This window comes from Microtus oregoni, unplaced genomic scaffold (genome assembly GCF_018167655.1).
Source record: "Microtus oregoni isolate MIOR12 unplaced genomic scaffold, Mior012 000045F_ref0000178, whole genome shotgun sequence".
Lineage (NCBI taxonomy): Eukaryota > Metazoa > Chordata > Mammalia > Rodentia > Cricetidae > Microtus > Microtus oregoni.
This window is the reverse complement of record NW_024543219.1, coordinates 1,864,393-1,884,400: the sequence shown is the minus strand read 5'-3', so window position 1 is coordinate 1,884,400 and position 20,008 is coordinate 1,864,393. Positions and strand designations below refer to the sequence as shown.

At 39.1% G+C, this 20,008-nt stretch overlaps 1 protein-coding gene across 5 annotated transcripts in view; it reads left to right on the top strand.

Annotated features, from left to right (window-relative positions):
- Nucleotides 1-20,008, top strand: part of Cab39l (calcium binding protein 39 like) — a 103,743-nt gene that overhangs the window by 15,820 nt on the left and 67,915 nt on the right. Inside the window, exon 1 of one of the 5 annotated variants that reach the window (XM_041633821.1) lies at nucleotides 8,254-8,405. The exons of the other annotated variants lie outside the window; for them this stretch is intronic. The gene's annotated coding sequence lies outside the window, so the exon portion shown is untranslated. Of the gene's footprint in view, nucleotides 1-8,253; nucleotides 8,406-20,008 lie in introns of those variants that run through there. 5 annotated transcript variants of the gene reach the window in all.

Here is a 20,008-nt window from a genome sequence, read left to right as displayed (position 1 = left end):
TGATGTGGATGAGCAAATTACCGCCCACAGAGTTGAAGGTGTTGCCTAGTTTATTGTTGCTTCTTACAGTAAAATGTGAGAGAAGTGTGTAAAGAAAGGTCTTCTGGGTAGGGTGGTGAATGCCTGCAACCCAGCACTCAGAAGGTGGAGGCGAAAAATTGCTGCAAGTTCAAGATCAGCCTGGCCCATCTAGTGAGTACTAGGATAGCCAGGACTGCATTCGTTAGAATCAGACTCAAAAACAAGCAAAGGGATCGATCAGTAAACATGAAGAATATCACTCAGCAAATGGCATAAAATTTAAGAAGTAGCTCCTTTCATGGTTGGAAATTTAGCTTAGTAGTAGAGTGCTTTCCCAGCATGGCTGTTTCTGGGTTCCATATCCAACAGAGCTGTGGTAGGGAGAAGCTGGTTTCAGTCCAAGGAGCTGTCAGGAAAATAAGTTCTGAGGATATGCTGAGAGTTCTGTCATAAAATCCTTTGTTGATAAGAAAGGTACTGCCCCAAAGGGCTTTCCATTCAGATGTATTTTCAGATTCCCTTGAGTTTCTTTTGAGTCCTACTCCCTTAATGGCTAATAGTGTTACTGGCGAATTCATTTAGTAAATAATAGGTCTTCTAAGAATCTTAAGGGAATGATCCTCATCTCTGCTATTTCATCAGAATGTCAAGATTAATGCTGGGAAAAAAGTGAGACTCCTAAGAGACCTGCAAAGTTTTAAGAAAACTATGTTTTGAAGATTCATGCCACCTTGAACTTAAGGGCTGCACAGAGTACAAAATGCAAAGATACCTCTCCTCCCAGACTTACATAAATAGGAAGAGCAAGTAAGGCAGTTCAACATGTGCTAACATTCATGGAAAAGAATGACTCAAAGAGTTGAGTCATGAAGATATTGACCTTATCTATGAGGAACTATTTCTGGTACAGTCTTAATAAGGAGCTTACAGCTGTAACCTGATGTGGGATTCCCCACTGTATGCTGTGAATATGTTTTATTGCCATTGGTTAATGAATAAAACTGCTTCGGCCTATACCAGGGAAGAATATAGCTAGGCAAGAACACACACACACATAGAGAGAGAGAGAGAGTGTGTGTGTGTGTGTAGGTGAAGTCAAAGAGATGCCATGTAGCTGCTGAAGGAGAAGGACACGCCGGAACCCTACAAACCTTACTGGTAAGTCACAACCTCGTGGCAATATACAGATTGATAGGAATGGATTAATTTAAGATGTAAGAGCTAGCTGCTAGAGTCATTGACCAAGCAATGTTGGAATTGATATAGTTTCTGTGTGTTTATTCAGGTCTGGGCAGCTGGGAAACAAAAGAGCAGTCACCTACTTTAGTTGCCCACCTACTTCAGTTTCATTTCTTTTTTGTGTTTTTTTATTAGCTTCTGAGAATTTTGTGCAGTATTTAAAAAATTGTACAATCTTCTTGCAGTAGATGTAGACTATTACAGAGACCCACAACTGGTCAGAATGTAGAGAATAAGTGATTGTGGGGTCCCTAACTCACAACCTAAGCAGGCCGCAACTGTAAGGTTACTAAGACTCCATTCTGCCTCCACCAGAAATAGTTCCCAATAGAACTGTTCTTAGACAAAATGTGAGAGTGAGAGCTACATTATTTATGGGTGTAAAGATATTTAGAATACAGTTAGAAATTATATTGATTTAGGAACATGGCAGTTGAAGATTCATCTCTAAGGTCTATGACCGCTCCAGCCGTAGCTCTTTGGCTAGGTTTGCAGTATTGGACATAAATTCCCTTCTGCTGAGTAGGCTCTAAATCCAATTAGACAGCTGCTTGTTACCACCAAGATAAAAGTGCCACTATTGCACCATTGTGGATAACTTACTGTTCTAAGCATTGTTGTGGTTCATAGGCTTTACAGCTGAGTAGAGCTGCTGATGGCTTCTCTCTCTTGCCAGCTTACATAACACCCTCTGAAACTGTGAGAGCCAGACATCAGAGAAGAGGTATCTAGATCAGTTGTGGCTCAATTCCTTGAAGTCCTGTGTCTCAAGTGTGTGATATCTTCAGTATTAGATTTTTTCCTTCAAGTTCTGGGTAGTAACCAAGGGCAATATTGTTTTGGGAGTCTCTTGACTTCCCTGATCAGCAATTTGAAGTAGTTTCTAATGCCTAGATCCAGGGCTTTTGTTAATCTATGGCTCTTGAGGGTCAGCACAATGTCACATGATTTTCTTACTCATGGATCCTATCTCCAAATCTTTAAGAGAATGAGTATATGACCTGGAATAGCCACAGAAACCAGGGAAATAAAAAGGAACCACAGTGGGGTGGGGGTGGGGGGGTCAGAGGAAGGAGCTGTAGAGACAGAGAAAAGGTACTATGAAGAGAAAAATGGGAAAGGGAGCTTTGTAAGGATTGAGAGGAAGGAGGAAAAATAAAGAATACCAGGGTTGATTGAAAAAGTCATGGGGAACTATACTATTTTATACTTGAAAATGCATATATAGGGGCTGGAGAGATGGCTCTGTAGTTAGAGCCCTTGTTCTCCAGAGGATTGAAGTTTCGATCCCAGCACCCACATGACTGACACCTGGTTTGCTAGCTCCATGAACTATGGTGCTCTCTTCTGACCTCTACAGGCAACCACACATTAGACAGATACTTATACATAAATAAATAATAAAAATACATATATAATATATAGTTATAGGTATAAGATAAAAATTTTGAATGAAGTTATACATGGCTGAATTTCAGTGACCTCCTCATATGTACTTTCCATTTCTCCTTTTTCAAACTTAGAATTGAACCTAGGGCTTCAAACTTGCTAAGTACATGCTCTACCACTGAACTGTATCCCTGGCCCTCTCCCATTTTTGAATAGGATTATATATAGGGTTATCTGTATCTAACCAAAAGCAAATCTTTTAAGCTAATTAACCAGTTTCTTTAGGTCAGGCACAATAAAAATACCCATACATATAATAAATAAAAGATAAAGATATTCTTTTTTTGTTAAAAGCCAAACAATAAGTACTTTGACTTTGTGAGCCACTTGGTTATCATTGCAGTTACCAAACTTTATAGCATAAAAGCAACTATAGGCAATGAATGGAGAACTATGACCAGACTTGGCCCAAATTTGGTTTGCCAAGTGCTGTTGTCATAGAACAACAGAAACCATCCTAGGGAATGCTTATGGAAACACAGGCCAGGAACAGCCTGATACCTGGATCTGAGTTAAAGGCAGAGATACTGATGATATTTTAGGTTTTTTGCAAATTGACAAGTGAATTCAGCATAAAACATCACATTGCCAAGGGTCAGAAGGCATAATAGCCAGTCTTTTAACATAATCCTCAATGTCCTTGCCTGATCGTATGCTTACCTTTAACACTTCCCATACCAACACACAGTGGACCAGAATTGGTATATTGGTTGAATAAAGTGACAGAAATGATAGCATCACTCTGAGATTGTTATGAAGGTTGCAGGTTCTTCTTTTCCCACAGAGAACACTTTCTGGGGGGGAGGTTACCTGCCCTTCTGTAAGCAGCTCTGGGAGGGAGTAGGGCAGGGCTTTAGGCTGATTGAGGAGCCCTAGTAGAAGGTCTCCAAATTAAAGATGAGACTTCCCAGATACCTGTGGTCCCCTGGAACTTCAGAAGATTCTTTGAGGCAGAAGACTTCACAGAGCCCCTTTCAAATTTCTGATGGCTCCAAAGCTGAGTGACACAGTACACACTTCTTGTTTAAAACCATTATGTTTGGGATAGTTTATCATGTAGCAATAAAGAACTAATACACTGTTCTATTGTTAGGTGAATTACTTAAAGTCCTTTAAATCCCTCTTTTTATTCTTTTCACGTCTGCATAGTGTACATGTATAGATTTTCAGGTTGACTTATATCTGGGGTGCGCATGTGTATGCAGCAAGTGAATAGAGGTTTGAAGTTGGTATCAAGAATCTTCCTCAGTTGATCTTCTGTGTTTTTTGTTGAGGCATGGTCTTAGTCAAACTCAGAGCTTACAAATAAGCTAGTCTAACTAGCCAGCTTGCTGCATGGATGGATCCTGTCTCCCTGGTGAGGCTGGAGTTATGGGTGGGAAGCTCACCCAGCATTTATGTGTGTTCTGTGGGTTCATTGAAGAGTTCTTCTGGTTAGCATGGCAGTTTGTTTTAACTGCAGACAAAGGTGATAGAAAAATAACTGTGTACATTTGCTGATGTGGTCCATATTTTTCTTTTTATAACTGTAACTAATTTATTACTTTACAATTTACTAGTTCTTAGGCTACTTACTGTTTCTGTTGCTATGAAGAGACTACAGTAACTCTTATCAAGCTAAAATATTTAATTTGGATGCTTACATTTTCAGAGGTTTAGTTTATTATCATTGTGGTGTGGCATAGTGGAGTATAGGCAGACATGGTGCTGAAGAGGGAGCTGAGATTCCTACATCTTGATTTGCAGGCAACAGGAAGTGGTCTGAACCACTAGACCTGACGAGCATATAGGAGACCTCCAAGCCTGCCTCCACCAAAACACATTTCCTCCAACAAAGCCACACCTACTCCTACAAAGCCACACCTCCTAGTAGTGCCACTCCTCCCTATTTTTGTTCAAACTACCACATAGACTTTTGAGATTTTCAAGATGTTCTTAATTAAAGTTAGCATTGCTGGGGCTGGAGAGATGGCTCTGCAGTTAAGAGCACTGGCTGCTTGTCCAGGGGATCTGGTTTTGATTCTTAGCATCCACATGGTGGATTGCAACTCTAGTTCCAGGGTATTTGAAGTCCCCATTTGGCCTGCTGAGGCACTAGGTGGATAGAGGTGCACAGAAATATATGCAGGCAAAACACCCATACACATAAAATAATAAACACAAAACAAAGACTGCATTTTTAAAAATAGCATTGCTTTGAGAGTCTTCCGTAGATAATACTTCTCCCTCTTACATTTAATTCTGTTGGATATGTTCACTACTATAGAGTTATTACCATGTTGCCTTCCATAAAGCTGTAGCTGAAGGGTGTATCATCATTTGTGTCTTCTTTCCCTGTGGTTTTGCTTTCTTCACTTTCATTGATCCATGCTCACCTGTGGTTCAAATGTAGCAGGTAGGAAATCCCGAAATAAATCATTCGAAAGTGTAAGTTGTATAGTGTGATGAGACCTCTTGCTGTCACTCTGTCCTGTCTGGGGCAGGAGTCGTCCCTTTGTTCAGGGTGTCCACACTTCATCACAGTTTTTGCACTCAATAAACTTTCCTTTCTTCAGTAATAGCCTAAGGGTACAGGAGAGAACATGCTGCCAGTAGCTTTAAAATCTAATGTTATAGTTATCCATTTTGTCATGTTATTGTTAATCTCTTAATCTATAAAGTAAACTTTACCACAAATATGTACATATTGGAGGAAATCAAAATAGACAGGGTTCACTGTTATCTAAACACTCCGATATCCACTAGGTGTCTTGGAAATTATTCTCTCCTTATATAGTGGGGGATTGTTGTAAATTTGCCTGCCCTTGGAATTTACCAAATCATTTAGCTAATGTGCCTACAACACATTTTTCTGTGTCTTGGTTCACTTGTTGTATTAGAAATTATTCTCTTTATATAACATAATTGAATTCTATATTCATCTTTCTATGTATATAAGCATATGCATGTGTAGCTACACATGCATGAATTTTCACAGGGAGTGATTGGGGTAATGGGATATAGTCTTATAATTCATCCTGTCTTTTTGCTTTATTAATTGTACAGAAAATTTGATGTTTTCAAATATCTGAGCTTGTTATTTTTCTTTAAGGTCACAGTTTCTATTTTAAGGTAGTTTCTATTTTATTTTAGCCATTTCTGGAATTTTCTTACTTTTTTATTGTTTCATTTAGTAAGTGTAGAAAGTTATGGCTGTCTTTATGATATTTTTATATACATCCCAGTCCCACTTATCAATTCTGGCTATTGTTTCCTGACCCACTGGAGTTTTTTCAGAAAGTTCTTATGTCTATATCTTTAAAAACATTTAAGTTATTTTATTGTGTAGGTGTCTTTATTGTAATTTAGAAAAAAGCAGTGCTTGAGAGAAAGACACTATACAACAGAGTTCATGTGGAGGGGTTTTTATTAAGGGAAAGGCACTATAAAAAGAGGGAAGGGGAGTGGGAAACGCCCTCTGGGTACAGGAGCAGCAGAAAATGAGAGACAGAGACAGAGAGATGGGAGGTGGGCAGGGCCCTTTTAGAAGGGAACGTAGTGAATAAGCACAGGAGGTGCTCTTAGGGGCTGCAGCTGAGGACATAGCCTGTCGGGACCCCAGGGGCAGGCCTACATGTATGTCCATGCACCGAGTATATAGCTGGTGCCTGCAGAGGCCAGAAGAGGGCATTAGATTCCCTGGAACCGAAGTTATGGGCAGTTGTGAGCTGCCTGCCATGTCGATGCTGAACCTGAGTCTGTGCAAGAGCAGCCAGTGCCCGGCTGTTCATCTGTTTCTCCCTGAAGTTCCATGCTGTGCTCTCCTGGGTGAGACCTTTTACCCGTTGTGTTCAAGATTTCTCTATGTATCTTCTGCAAGCCTACTTGCTGGTTATGAATTGATTTAGTTTGTGTGTGTCTTGAAATGTTTCTTTTCTCTCACGTGATGTTTAATGTAATTTTGCTAGATAGAACAACGTTCATTGGCATCATTTCAGATTTGTAATACGTTATTCCATGGTTTTCCGTCTTTTTAAGTTTCTCTTTAGGGATCTTTAGTGTTTTCTTTTGTAAACAAGTTGGCTTTTTTTTTTTTTACAACATTCAATGCTGGTATTGTTTTAAGGGTCGCATTAGAAGGATATATTATTTACATAGCTTCCTAGTAATTTGCTAGTATCTACCCTTTTGTTCTAATCAGAGTAAAACATTGTGGCTCAGAGATAATTGTTTAACTGTATAAATACAATTTTTTTTTGTTTCCTTTAGAAAAACACCATCAGCTGCTACTGCCCAGCAGTAAGAGGGTGTACTCTGGTTTTTGAAAAATCAGTGCATATTGAAGAATTTTTCCCATTATCTGAAGGAGAACTTGCCTGTCAGTGCCCTTGCTACTGGTAGTTTAAATGGCCTCTTTAAGTTTTGGAGTTTCAAACTTGGGGCAGACACAAATCATCCTAGAGAGCTGTTACGTTTTTGTTTTGTTTTTTAATGAAACAGGATTTTATTGGGTAGTCTGACTGGCCTGGAACTCTAAATGTAGACCAGGCTGGGCTTGAACTTGTACAAATCTGCCTACTTTTGCCTCCCAAGTGCTGGGATTAAAGATGCATGAAGCACACCAAGTGTCCTTTTTGAGAGTTTTCAAAGCACACTAACATTTGTTGTCAAAGTTATGAGCTCACATTTGGGCATTGGTGACCCACACCTTTAATCCCAGCACTCAGGAGGCAGTGGCAAGTGGATCTCTTGAGTTCAAGGCCAGCCTGGTCTACAGAGTAAGTCCCTCCAGCACAACCAAAGCTATACAGAAAAACTCTATCTTGAAAAAAACAAAAACAAAATTAAGAGCGATTAGAGACAGGCAGTCTACCATCTTTGCTCAGAACATGCAAGATTAGGGATTTATAGCCCTAGTGCTGGCGAGCAAGTCAGTGAGTATCCCTACCATCAGTTGTACCTGTGTGCCCTGTGGGGCAATAATGATCACAGCCTTCGGAGTCATGAGACTCCTTAGTCCTTGGTGAAGGCACCATTCTTCTGTCTTCTGGTGCTCTGCCCAGCTCCACAATAGACTGACCCTTTTTGTTGGAGTTTAGGACAGCTGTTTCTGCAGTGTCTTATTTTCTTTATGTATTGTATACTGGGCTTCCTTTTTGAATAAAGTCTGTGGCCCTAAATCCCTGCCCATGGATGTTTTGAACAAAGATGATAATTTGTCTGTCTGCATCTTTCCCATCACAGTCATTATAAACTTTATGTGCTATATTTACCTGCTGGGAATGGTTGGTTCTTACAGCCTGTGATGGCTGTTCTTGGTTGTCAGTTTGACTACCCCTAGAATTAACTAGAATACAGAAATTGAGGGCATACCTTTGAGAGATTTGTTTTTTGGCTTGGTTTGAAGTGGGTGGATCCTCTTCTAGTCCTGACCTTTGAGGTGGGAAGACACACTCCTTTGATCCAGCAGGAAGACACACCTTTAGTCTTGGCCACACCTTCTACTGGAAGCCTATATAAGGGTGTAGAAGGAGGAAGCTTTTTCAGTTTTCCTTGCTTGCAAATCCTTCTTTCTCTGGCATTCGAGCCTACTTCTTTGGGATTCCAGAGTTTGCTGCAGACCAGTTGAGATATCCAGCCTCATAGCTGAGCAACTTCTGGATTCTTGAACTTTCCATTCAGAGCCAGCCGTTGTTGGATTAGCTAGGCCACAGCCTGTAAGTCATTCTAATAAATTTCACATATATCTATATAATATATATTATATAATGTCTTATATGCATTGTATATAATTATGTTTATATATTGCTTGCATAGTGTGTGTATGTGTGTGCGTGTGTGTGGAGAGAGAGACAGAGGAGAGAGAGATTCATTCTATAAGTTCTGCTACTCTAGAGAACCTTGACTTCACAGCCCCTTCAAACTTTATCCTCGAAAAGGTCATGGTGACCATCCTTATATGCTTAGGAGCTTTTGGATCTGAATCAGTATGTTTTCTATAAGTTTGATATTGCCCTTTTAGCCAAGATAAGGGTCCTTGATTGACCAACCTTGTAGATTCAGCATGGTAGGTCATAATTTGTATCTTAATAATATGAAATTAAATAACTTCAACAATATCAGAGTGTATCAGCTGTAATTCATGAAGTGTTCTGTGGGACTTGTACTTTAATTACATGCATGCTAGTTTTTGTTGGGGCTTGAGTGAGGTGTACTTTTTTATTAGGGGTCATGGTGCAGGTGGAAGAGGTTTGCACAGGGAGGGGATCAAATTCTTCTCATTTGGAACCAGGCTGCCGCTCTGTGTTTGTTCTGAAGCCTCTTTAGAAGGAATAACAACATGTTCTGCTCTTCCTGTGAGCCAGGTTAGATACCTCTGCTCATCCGTAAGTAGCAAAACAATGGGATAAAAACACGACTTTCCTAGAAGATAAGGTTTAGCATACATTCTTTTATTATGAGGCAGGTGAGTCCTAAAGTCAAGTACTTATGAATGAACCCAAGTACTCCAATGTCTTTCAGGAGAAGTCACCAAGCTTGACACCCTGAGTTCAATTCCCCTGAACCCACGTGGTAGGAGACAGCTGACTACTGCCAGCTGTCCCTATTCACCTGCCTGCTATGGCATGCACACAGTATGCACACAGTATGCACACACACACACACACACACACACACACACACACTCATATACACACAAAATAAATAACAATTTTTTTCAAATAGGGTATTTTAAACAAATATTTGTTTGACTACGTGTCAAGCACTATTCTAGAAGTTGAGAATGGGGCAGTAAACAAAGCAGATGGAACCAGCCCTCACACAGCTTATATCCTAGAGGCATTGACATCAGCTCTTAGCTTCAACAGGACCCTTCCTGAGGATGGAGTTGTAACAGAAACACAAACCTTCAGCCTCACTAAATAAAATGCATGCATAAGATACCATGGCTATGATGGTTAATCTTCCTTGTTAACTCAATGGTATTTAGAGTCAGCGGCATTTCTGTGGGCATTGCCAGAGAAAATGAACAGAGCAGGGAAGACCACAAATGACTTGGTGTCCTGGACTGAAGAAAGGGAAAATGAGGAAGGCAGCTGGGGGCTAGCATCCCTTTCTCTCTGGCTGCAGACATGTGACCCGCTCTTTCACAGTCCCGTCACCAGCCTTTCCTGCTATGATGGGGTGGATCTCCTTAAACCACAAACCAAAATGAATCCTTCCCTCCTAATGTTGGTTTTATGTAAAATATTTTGTCCAATTGATGAAAAAAATAACTATAAACAGTAGTGCAGAGGGCTTAGTTTGTAAGAGCCCATGTTTTTTTCCCTATGTTTTGAAACAGAGTCTACCTGTGTACCTCAGGCTGGCTTTGAACTTGGCACAATCTTCCTGTCTTACTGTTCCAAGTGCTAGATTTACAAGCATGAGCCACTGTGCCCAGCAGAGTTCATATTTTGTCTAAGCTATTTATATACTTAGCTCCTGTTTTTGAGATGTATTATTTTTTATTTATGAATGCTATGATAGAGAATTTGGTTATATAAACATAAATGAAAAACACACAAAAAAAGTCATCCATAATCTTAACTGTTACAGGAGCTTTCCCGTCCCACCTGGTCCTGGCAGCTGCTTTTAAAATAACAATTCAGAGGCTTAACATTAATTACATACTGTTTGGCCTGTTAGCTCAGGCTTGTTATTAACTAGATCTTACCATTTAAATTAATACTTTTCTATTAGTTTCTATTTTACCATGAGGCTTGAGACTTCTTACCTTACATCTGCTTTTCCAGTGGCTGTTTGCATCTTCCACTACTCTGCCTTCTTTCTCCCTGAATTCAGTTTGACTTTCCCACCTAGCTATAATCTGCCCTGCCATAGGCCAAAGCAGCTTCTTTATTAACTAATGGTAATAAAGCGTATTCACCTTATACAGAGGGGCATCCCACAACATCTCCCCTTTTCTGTCTAATTAAAAAATAAGGTTCTAACTTTAGCATAGTAAAATTACATAAGCAAAATGGTTATTAGACAAGAATTACAGTTCCAATATTTGGTCTATTTGTATTTAACAAAATCAAAGAAAATATTCTATCATCTATTCTCTCCTTGTGAGTCTAATGTTTCATATGTAATTTTTTGTTTATCATAACTTAGGAAAATTATAATTATAACTATCTAGTCTTCAACTCCATCAAAGGCCCAAGAAGGCTATAATATTACCTAAGTAAACAGGAAGTACATTGTAAGCAACTTCTAAAACTCTAGAAATAACAGATTTTTGGCTGCCTGCACAGTCACCCAAAGTTATTCTGTAAGTTCAGGACATCCATCTTCAGCCTATATGCCTAGAGTATCTGGCAGATTTCCCGGTGAAGCAGGAAATTTGAAATTGTCACACTTATATTGACAGTTTGTTAGTCATTTTTTTCTGTATCCTGCAGAATGTCTGGCAGTCTCTTCCATGAAGCAGGAACCCTGAAAGACTGTCCCATCTTGCTTTGGCAAGTTCAGCAGTCACTTTCCTGTGGGTCCTGCATGTCCAGTTTATACAGCATACTATCAAGCAGTCTAGGCAAGAACAGTTTCTTGCCCAAATGGCTAACCTTGCCACATTGAAAGCAAACTCCATAAGGAGCATCTTCCATGTCCATCATCCTCTTGAAGTAATTGATGCTGTCTTTCACTGTCAAATAAAGTCTAAGTTCTTAAAACATTTTAGCTGTGTTCTATAGGTCTTTGAAGTGTATGAAGATTACTTATCCATCTGAAATATATCTCTGTATATCTAGAAAATCAAACTAACATGACCATAAGTTTGACTGTTATAGATGACTATTAATTTGTATTTCTTTACTCTATATTACATTTCAAATGAGCTGCACAAACATAATGCCTTAAACAAGAGTAGAAATATATATACAGTATAACATACATACAGTATAGTTGACCTTAAATTTGTATCAATAAACCAAAATCCATACCAATATAAAGTATTTCGAGATTAAGTTATTTTCTAATTAAAGTAGATTCAATAATCTGCCTTTTTCATCATTTCTATATCATATCCTCCTTTTTTCTTTAGAAAGAGATGGACAGTGACCATTAACTATTTATAGCCAACACCCTTGAAATGAAAACAAACATTTATAAGCAATATTTTGGGAATTTAGGTGTAATTTTTTATACTACTTCCTGCTGATTGGGGGCACTGGTAATCTTATGGGGATCCTGAGAAAATTTATAATTATGCTTACATCTTGGCTGTAGTAGTCTATGAGGCTGCATTGTCTCAGTCAGTTGCCTACTCTGGATGTTGGCTCACCTGGGCCATGACTCCCATGGAGACCTCTCGGGATCTTACTTGATCAAACCATATTATTCTGGAAGGAATCCATAGCTTCTCATCTTCTGGGGAAGCAAAAGCAGAACTTCTTTTCCAAAGCAACATATCCTTAGACCCAAATTTTAAAGTCAAGATACCTTTTTGTTGGTTTAGCTTAGCAGCCCCCACAATGAAATGTCTCTCTGCAGTTAGCTCATTAATAGTCAAAAAATCTAAAGAAAACACAGTAGTATACATGATCCAGACTCTATGTATTTTCCATTTTTATGTGACTCATTATAATTCTCTATGCTATGATAATTTGGTTAGTATAGAAAAACAAAAAACTAATCCATAATCTTAAGAATCAAAGGACAGTACCATTAAAAATTTATTGTATTTCCTGTTAGTATTTCAGCTGCATAAAGTTATGTGTACATGTAATATACATATGGCTGTATGTACATGTACATATGCAGTTGCATGTACATAATTTGAATTTGAAGGGCTGGAGATGTAACTCATTGGTAGAGCAGTTACTTAGCGTATGTGAAGCCCTAGAATTGATTCCTGGCACTAACAAAGGGGGGAGTGGAAAGGAAGAAGAAAAGAAAAAAATTAAGAAACAAAACTAATGTATTTCAAATTTCTATCCTTCTGTACTGGGGACTGATCCGGGAGCCAACATGCAATAGGGCATTGCTCTGCCGCTCATTTCCTTTTCCTGACTTCCACCTTCTCCCCAGAGTGGTACAAGCTTCCCTAAATTGTCCTTTGTCACAGACTTCTTTGGGACTCTTTAGAGAACACTGTGCCATAGTAGGCTTACAAAAACACTGGAAAAGAGTTCAACATGATGGAGAATTAGTGAGACTCAGTTCTCAAATCACACTGGGTATGCGGTGCATTGCAGAAGGCTTTGTATGTAGCTAATTTGAGAAACAGTTCTATGTGTTAAGTTTTCAAAATTCTTGATAAGAGTGTATTGAAAACAGTGGGTAGTTAGGGGATTTTTCCTGTATGATTGCTAGTTTTCAGGAGCCCACATCAGTTGTAAGAAAATGATTGTTTCTCTTAGATGATCATTTCTTGTAACTTGAACATAAATCCTAATTTGTGCTCCTGTTATAAGTGAGTATAGTATAAATTAGGAAAACAAACCTAAATGGCTCAAAGAAATAGTTGGGATTCAACAGTGAACACCATGCTGCTTTTTTAAAAGAATGAAGATCTAGCAAATCTAGTGTGTGAAGAAATCCAAGATCTACTATAAAGAAATAAAAATAAGTTATAAAGCAGTGTGTTCAGTTTTAAAGACTTATCTCATTAGGAATTCAAGCAGGCATGTATGTGTGTGTGCCCAAGAAAAAGGTTTGCAGGACAGAGAGCAGCTGGTACTTGTGGGTGATTGGAGCGCAATAGAAAAGAAAGCAGGGCATTTGCAAACAGTAGATGGGGTTGCAAAAGACTTTTTGTAATCAACTAGGAAAAGCTTTATTTTGTGTTTGAGTTGTGGAACAAGATGTAGTTCTGATTGCAGTTAGAAAAGCTGTTTTCTGTGATTAACAGTTTTGAAAAGAAGTTGTGCGTAGGACCTCCTGAAGGTGATCCTTAGGAAGTCAAGGCAGGAGGACTGGAAATGAGTTCTGGTCATAGTACTCAACCCACCGTTGCTGGGCGAGATCCTACTTTGAGCTCAATGCCACATACAATGACAATGAAGTCCGCTATGATTGTTTTGTAGAGGGTTTGCTGTTCAGTGAACTCTGAATACGCTTTATTCAAATACTGTGTTTATTTATGGCTGTGTCCGATGTTTCCATGCTGTCTAAAGTATTCCTATTACCAGTTCTTAACTTTGTTGAAGGAGACATTCTGAGACTGGTTTCCCTTGACATTTTCATTTTTCTGTCCTTTTATTCAGCCTCCTCTTTTTCCGGTTGTTTTTGGTTTTGTGAGGGTTTTTTTTCCCTGTATTTTTATTAGATCCTATTTTTGGTCTTGCTTTAGAGCATTAGATTTATTACAGTAGTGATATGATTGTCCAGAAAAAGAATATTATAGGTATTTTGTAGTATAGTATACAGTATTGTACGAATTTTAGAAAAGTGAAAGTTTGTGAGAACTTAGAAAATTAGAGCGTTATGCCCCATATTAAAAAAGAAAAGGTAAGCCAGGCAGTGGTGGCGCACGCCTTTAATCCCAGCACTCGGGAGGCAGAGACAGGCGGATCTCTGTGAGTTCGAGGCCAGCCTGGTCTACAAGAGCTAGTTCCAGGACAGGCTCCAAAGCCACAGAGAAACCCTGTCTCGAAAAAAAAGAAAGAAAGAAAGAAAAGAAAAGAAAAGGTATATTCTCCACAGGGTGGGACTTACATTTTTATCTCCATTTATTTTTAAGATTTGTTTTTAATTATGTGTAAGTATTGGTATGTGCCTGCATGCATACAGGATATTCTTGGAGGTCAAGACCAGAAGAGAAAGTTGGATCCCCCAGAACTGGAGTTGCAGGTGGTTGTAATCCATGCTGAGACCCAAAGCAGGGAAAGCTCTTAACCATTGAACCATCTCTTCTACAACCTCTTTGTTTATTTATTAAAGGGTATTTTATAGTTTTGACCCACCCTCATACTCTTTTGTTAAAATGTATTGTTCATTCTTACCTAAACAACTAAAGAAAATTGATCCAGGAACAAAATGAATATTGTTACTGTGGTCTGTAGATATAGCACTGAGCCCATTCTGTTGGTTATAATGCTGGTATGTTATTTTTGAAATTGAGAACTTAATGGAAGACCATAGAATGTATTTCACTTAGTGTTGTGATATTGTTTGGAATTGTAACTGTTGAATTCAGTATATGCCATACATGAATTATATTATATTTTTTCATATGTTTTTTTCTGATTTTTGAGAACAGCTTTACCTAAGTGCATTCTTTCCACAGACTGGCTCAGGGGAGCCACTCAGACCGTGGGAGAAGCAGGGTCTTGGTAACAGGAAGGCACAAGTTCGGCGAATGACAGACAGACACAACACACAAGAGAGTGGTTGGAATCTGTTGCGATTTTACTGAATTCATGTTTTCATTATATAGTATTCAACAAAGAACAAATCAGAAGGTCATGTATCATTGGTTGGCACGGTATGAAAGCTTCTTTTAGTCACATCAGCAATATTTAAGAAAAGAATATCATCAGGAACAGGTGTTAGACATAAAGCATCCTTAGAAGAGGAAATCTTGTCCTTGGGAATGTAAACCTCAGACAAGTGGTTTCATCTTATCTAAGAATAGAAAGTTTCTGTCTCATTATTGCTATCTTTCTAACCCTTTATTTCATCTAGTTACCAAATATACCTAATCAGTTCTCTGCACCTGTTGAAATATACTTTTTAGTACCTTCTTATGCAGCAGACACCATGGGGGTTGGGATCTAGCAAGTCTATCCATAAAGTTCAAAGTATAACAGTCTTTGTCCATCAACATTAACCCATCTATTCCCTTGCTCATCATACACCTCGTGTATGACAAAGGTTCTGCTGTAGTCTTATACATTCCCATACTGTGCTTCCCTATCCCAGAGCTGTTCCTGAAGAGATAATCCTTGTCTTGTAGATATATAGAATATCATTATTATAAAAGAGATTGTGCAAAGCCCATATCCCACATAGCCAGCTAATCGAGAAATCCGTCTAGGCCCCAAGAGCGGCCAATACCAGGCTGTCTACCATTGACCTCCAGGGAGCCTAGTCCCATGGGACACGGAGCTCCCGTCCGGCATAATGACATATGTCATGTCACACAAACGACACTGGAGTTGGTGTGGCACATTCTATTCTATGATTTGGGTTCTACTTTGGGGGGGGGGGGGACAGAAACCAACATGCGCTTCCTAACTTCATTCCTCTTACCTGGACGGTGCCTATCCTCACACTTTCCTTCTCACTGAAAAGAAACTGCAGACGTGGTGGTACACTCTCCTAATTTCAGGAGGCTGAAGCAGGAGTATAAATAGCTCTATGAGTTCAAGGCAGCATGGGATACATAGAGAGAGCTTGTCATTTTAGGAATTTAGAGAACATGACTTCTTAAGAAGTCCTTTTTGTTTTCCTGAGGGATTCTTTGAAGGCCCCTTTTCCTTTGAAGGCCTTGAAGCAATTAAAAATGGACACCAGAGTGAGTGCTCTCCTCAGTCAGTAGCGAACACTTCCTCTTCTTGAAGGTCTCTTCCCAACAACAGTGGTGTTGTAGTATACTCTCTGCTCTTTCCTTCCGTAGCCATTGTGTCTTCGCTACTGTTCTCAGCCCCATACTGTCTCTGTTTCTCATACTCCACTGGCTGAACAAGCTGTCCGTCCAGGTCTATTGCTCCTTCAGAGTCTGTGCCTATGTCTGTTTGTCCCACTGTAGCAAAATGACAGTTATCCTGGAAAGAGGAAAAGAATCACTTCTCAGCTACAGATACCACCAATTAAATTAGAATGGGAGATTCCCTGATTTGTTATTCAGCTTCCTCCTTCCCAAAAATAGCCATAGCAGATGGGAAGTGAGCCAGGAGAAACCAGAACAGTTAAGGTTTGGGATATTCCCAAAGCATTCATCATTTAGAGGTTCCTCCATATTCTGATTTTATGAAAACCAAACTAAATGTCTTTAGCAACTCCTAGGGCCACATAGTTGACTCTTCCTAAAATAAAAATGAAAAGAAAGAAAAGCTAGAGGCATCTCCACATACAGATGTTCCAGCAGTCTGCCAGGAGAAAAGGCAGATAGCAGGTTCTTTGCTCTGTGGCTCTTTTCTTGTGTCAGGCTATTGCAGAATTAATCCTGTGCTCTATATCAGCCAAAGGTAAATCCATAATAGTTTATATCTATGCTCTGTTGCTTAAGGATTCAAAAAATATTGAAATAAAACATGAATGGAAAGTGAGTATGCAGGACAGTGGGAGGGTACTGGAGTGGCCCAGGGATGAAGAGCATACACTACTCCCTTAAGGGCCAGAGTTTGGTTCCCAGCCCCATGTCAAGCAGCTCACAACCAGCTCCAGGTGGTTTGTCACCCTCTTCTATTTTTCACAACACCTGCACTCATGTATCCATACCCCTCACAGACCTGCACATTCACCTAATTGAAAATTAAAGTCTTTCTGAAAATTAAATTTTAGAAAGACAGTGGGGAGAAAAGAGACATAAATGTCACTTTAAAAGCCAAAGGTTTGTGTTTATGCATTTTAGAAGAGACTGACCATGGGTCTCCAGCACATTTTTAATATATCTCGTAGTGTAGAACATGCATGTATATACATGTATTTTATGAAGGTAAAGTACAACAGCCATTTCCGATATAACTTGTTTTGAGCATAAACTTGTATTATGATTGCTTTATTTGAGAATAATTAGAGCGTAATGTAGGTATCTTGTGTGCTTTGGGGCAGTTTCAGAGGTCTCCATAAACACACACACATAGACACACACACCTACCTACTTGTTTGATAGGAAAGATCTCAGACAGGAACACCAACAGTGCCTGTCAAAAGAAACATATTTCCTCCCTTATAGGGTGGACTATATATGTTGATGTTTCTTCGTCTTTGCTTTTTCATGTATGTCTTAGTTGGTGTTCTATTGCTATGAAGAGATCATGATCATAGCAGCTCCTATAAAGGAAACCATTTCTAATATGACTGACTTGCAGTCTCAGAGGTTGAGTTCATTGTCCTCATGGCAGGGAGCATGGCAGAGTGCGAGCAGAGATGGTAGCTGAGAGTTCTACGTCTGGATCCTCAGGCAGCAGTTAGAGAGAGACTCTGAGCTTGGCGTGGGCTTCTGAAACCTCAAAGCCTACCCTCGGTGACACACTTCCTCTACCAAGGCCACACCTCCTAATTCCTGTCATTGAATGTGTGAGGAAGGCAGTAATTTTATAATTTTGGTATAGCCAGCCGACAGATTGGGGTGAGCACACTATTAATCTCATCTGGAAAACTTGTCTAATGTTAGGCAGAACTGTTCTTGAAAGTATAGATTTGGGAAAGGATAGGAATGGATGCTCAGCAGCTAGATTGGACTGGTATATGAATGTGACCAGCTAACTGTGTGCTCCTTGCAGTTAAATCATGGTGCATTTGATCTTGCCCAGTGTTCCCTTTAATGTCTGACAGGAAACTAATAGAAGATTTAAGTTGTCCTTTCCTCAGTCCCTAAGAGCCATATACTAGAAGCCTCTTGATGTATCCCTTTCTCACCTTTTAGGATTCTCAATCTCATACCACTCGTGTATACCTAGCCAGGTGGGTCCATGGTTAAGGCCAGGGTCCTGATTCAAAGACTGACACAGTTATCAAGAGGCTTTTGAGATATTGATGACCAAGGGTCTATCAGAACCATCACCACGTGGAGAGATCGCAACTGTGAATGACGAAAGTTCAGGAGATAGGAATGCAGAAAAATAATTAACTCCATGACACTCTTTAAGCTTGAACTGAGTCAGCTTTTAATCCAGGCTTTCTCATTTTTGTTACTGTGGACGTTTTAGTCTGGATCATCCTTCATTGGGGATGTATGTTTTCTGATTACAGGATGATTACCAACACCCCTGGGCTTTTCTCTGTAGATACTAGCTATGACAATCAAGAACATCTTGAAACATTATCAAGTGTATTCTTGGTGGACTAATGAAATTATCTTGACAAAAGCATTTATTTTGCTATACTTTTTATATCTAGTTTCTTGTTTATAGGACACACAGGATAAAGGAGCGGGTTAAATGATACCACCTTCAGCATGTTCTCAAGTTTTATCTAATTCTTGACTATACTTCATTTCTTGACAAAGAATCAGTTTAAAAAGCAGGTAGGGAGGGGTGATTTCCAAACAATTATGTCTAGCTTGAATAATTACCATACACATCCAGTAACTAGATAAATATTTCCTTATAGTCTCTCTTAGTTGTTTTATAATTTAATGTTTTAGTCTTTTTTCCTTTGACACATTGCTAGATATTTTAAATTTTATCAAATTTTTTCAAAGGATCTATTTTTCTTTCATTTATTTCTATTTTTCATTTAGTTGATACGTTCTTTATTGTTTCTTTGGTTCTTGCATTGGTTTAGTTTCTTGGTTGCACACATGCATGTTTGTGTGTATGATGCACCATATGTGGTACATGTGCACATCTGAATTATTCTTGTCTAGATTTTTTCTTAAAGTACTTTAGAGGTGTTCTTAAGTGATTCGATTATAGTATTCATTGGAATTAGTTTCTTCTTGTTTCTTACATTTGGTGATTTTTGTACTTGGATTTGTGTGTTTATGGTTTCATGAAAATTTGAAAACAGTACTAAAAGATTGCTCAGTAGGTAAAGAAAGGCTTTGTCAGCAAGACTTACAACTTGACTTTGATTTCTGGAAACCACATGGTGGAAGGAGAGAACCTGTAGGTTGTCCTCTGCCTCATACACATGCAGTAGTGGCTTTGCCCATGCACCATGAATAAGTAAATATAATTAAAGTTTTTAAGACATTCATCCCCTAGGCATTGCTTTGTGTTTCCTATTCTGTTTCTCTTTCTGAGATCCAAATGCTTTGTTTATACTTTAGTCTGATTGGGGTTTCCCATAGTTTAAGAACACTCTATTCATTGGTTTGGAAATGGTTCTTCTCTTAATGTTTTATTTTGATTACAATTTTTGTAGCATCTTCAAAACCCAGCTTTTCTTAACTTATTCTGCCAACTTTTTACCTCTGAGCTTTTACTTTCTCTATTTTTGTATTCTTCTTTTTTCTTTTTCTTCTTCTTCTTCTTTTTTTTTTTTTTTTGTGGAGGGGCGGGTTTCGAGACAAGGCTTCTCAGTAGTTTTGGAGCCTGTCCTGGAGCTAGCTCTTTTAAACCAGGCTGGCCTTGAACTCACAGAGATCAGCCTGCCTCTGCCTCTGGGATTAAAGGTGTGCGCCACCACCACCCGGCTTTTCCTTCTTATTTCATGTGTGGCT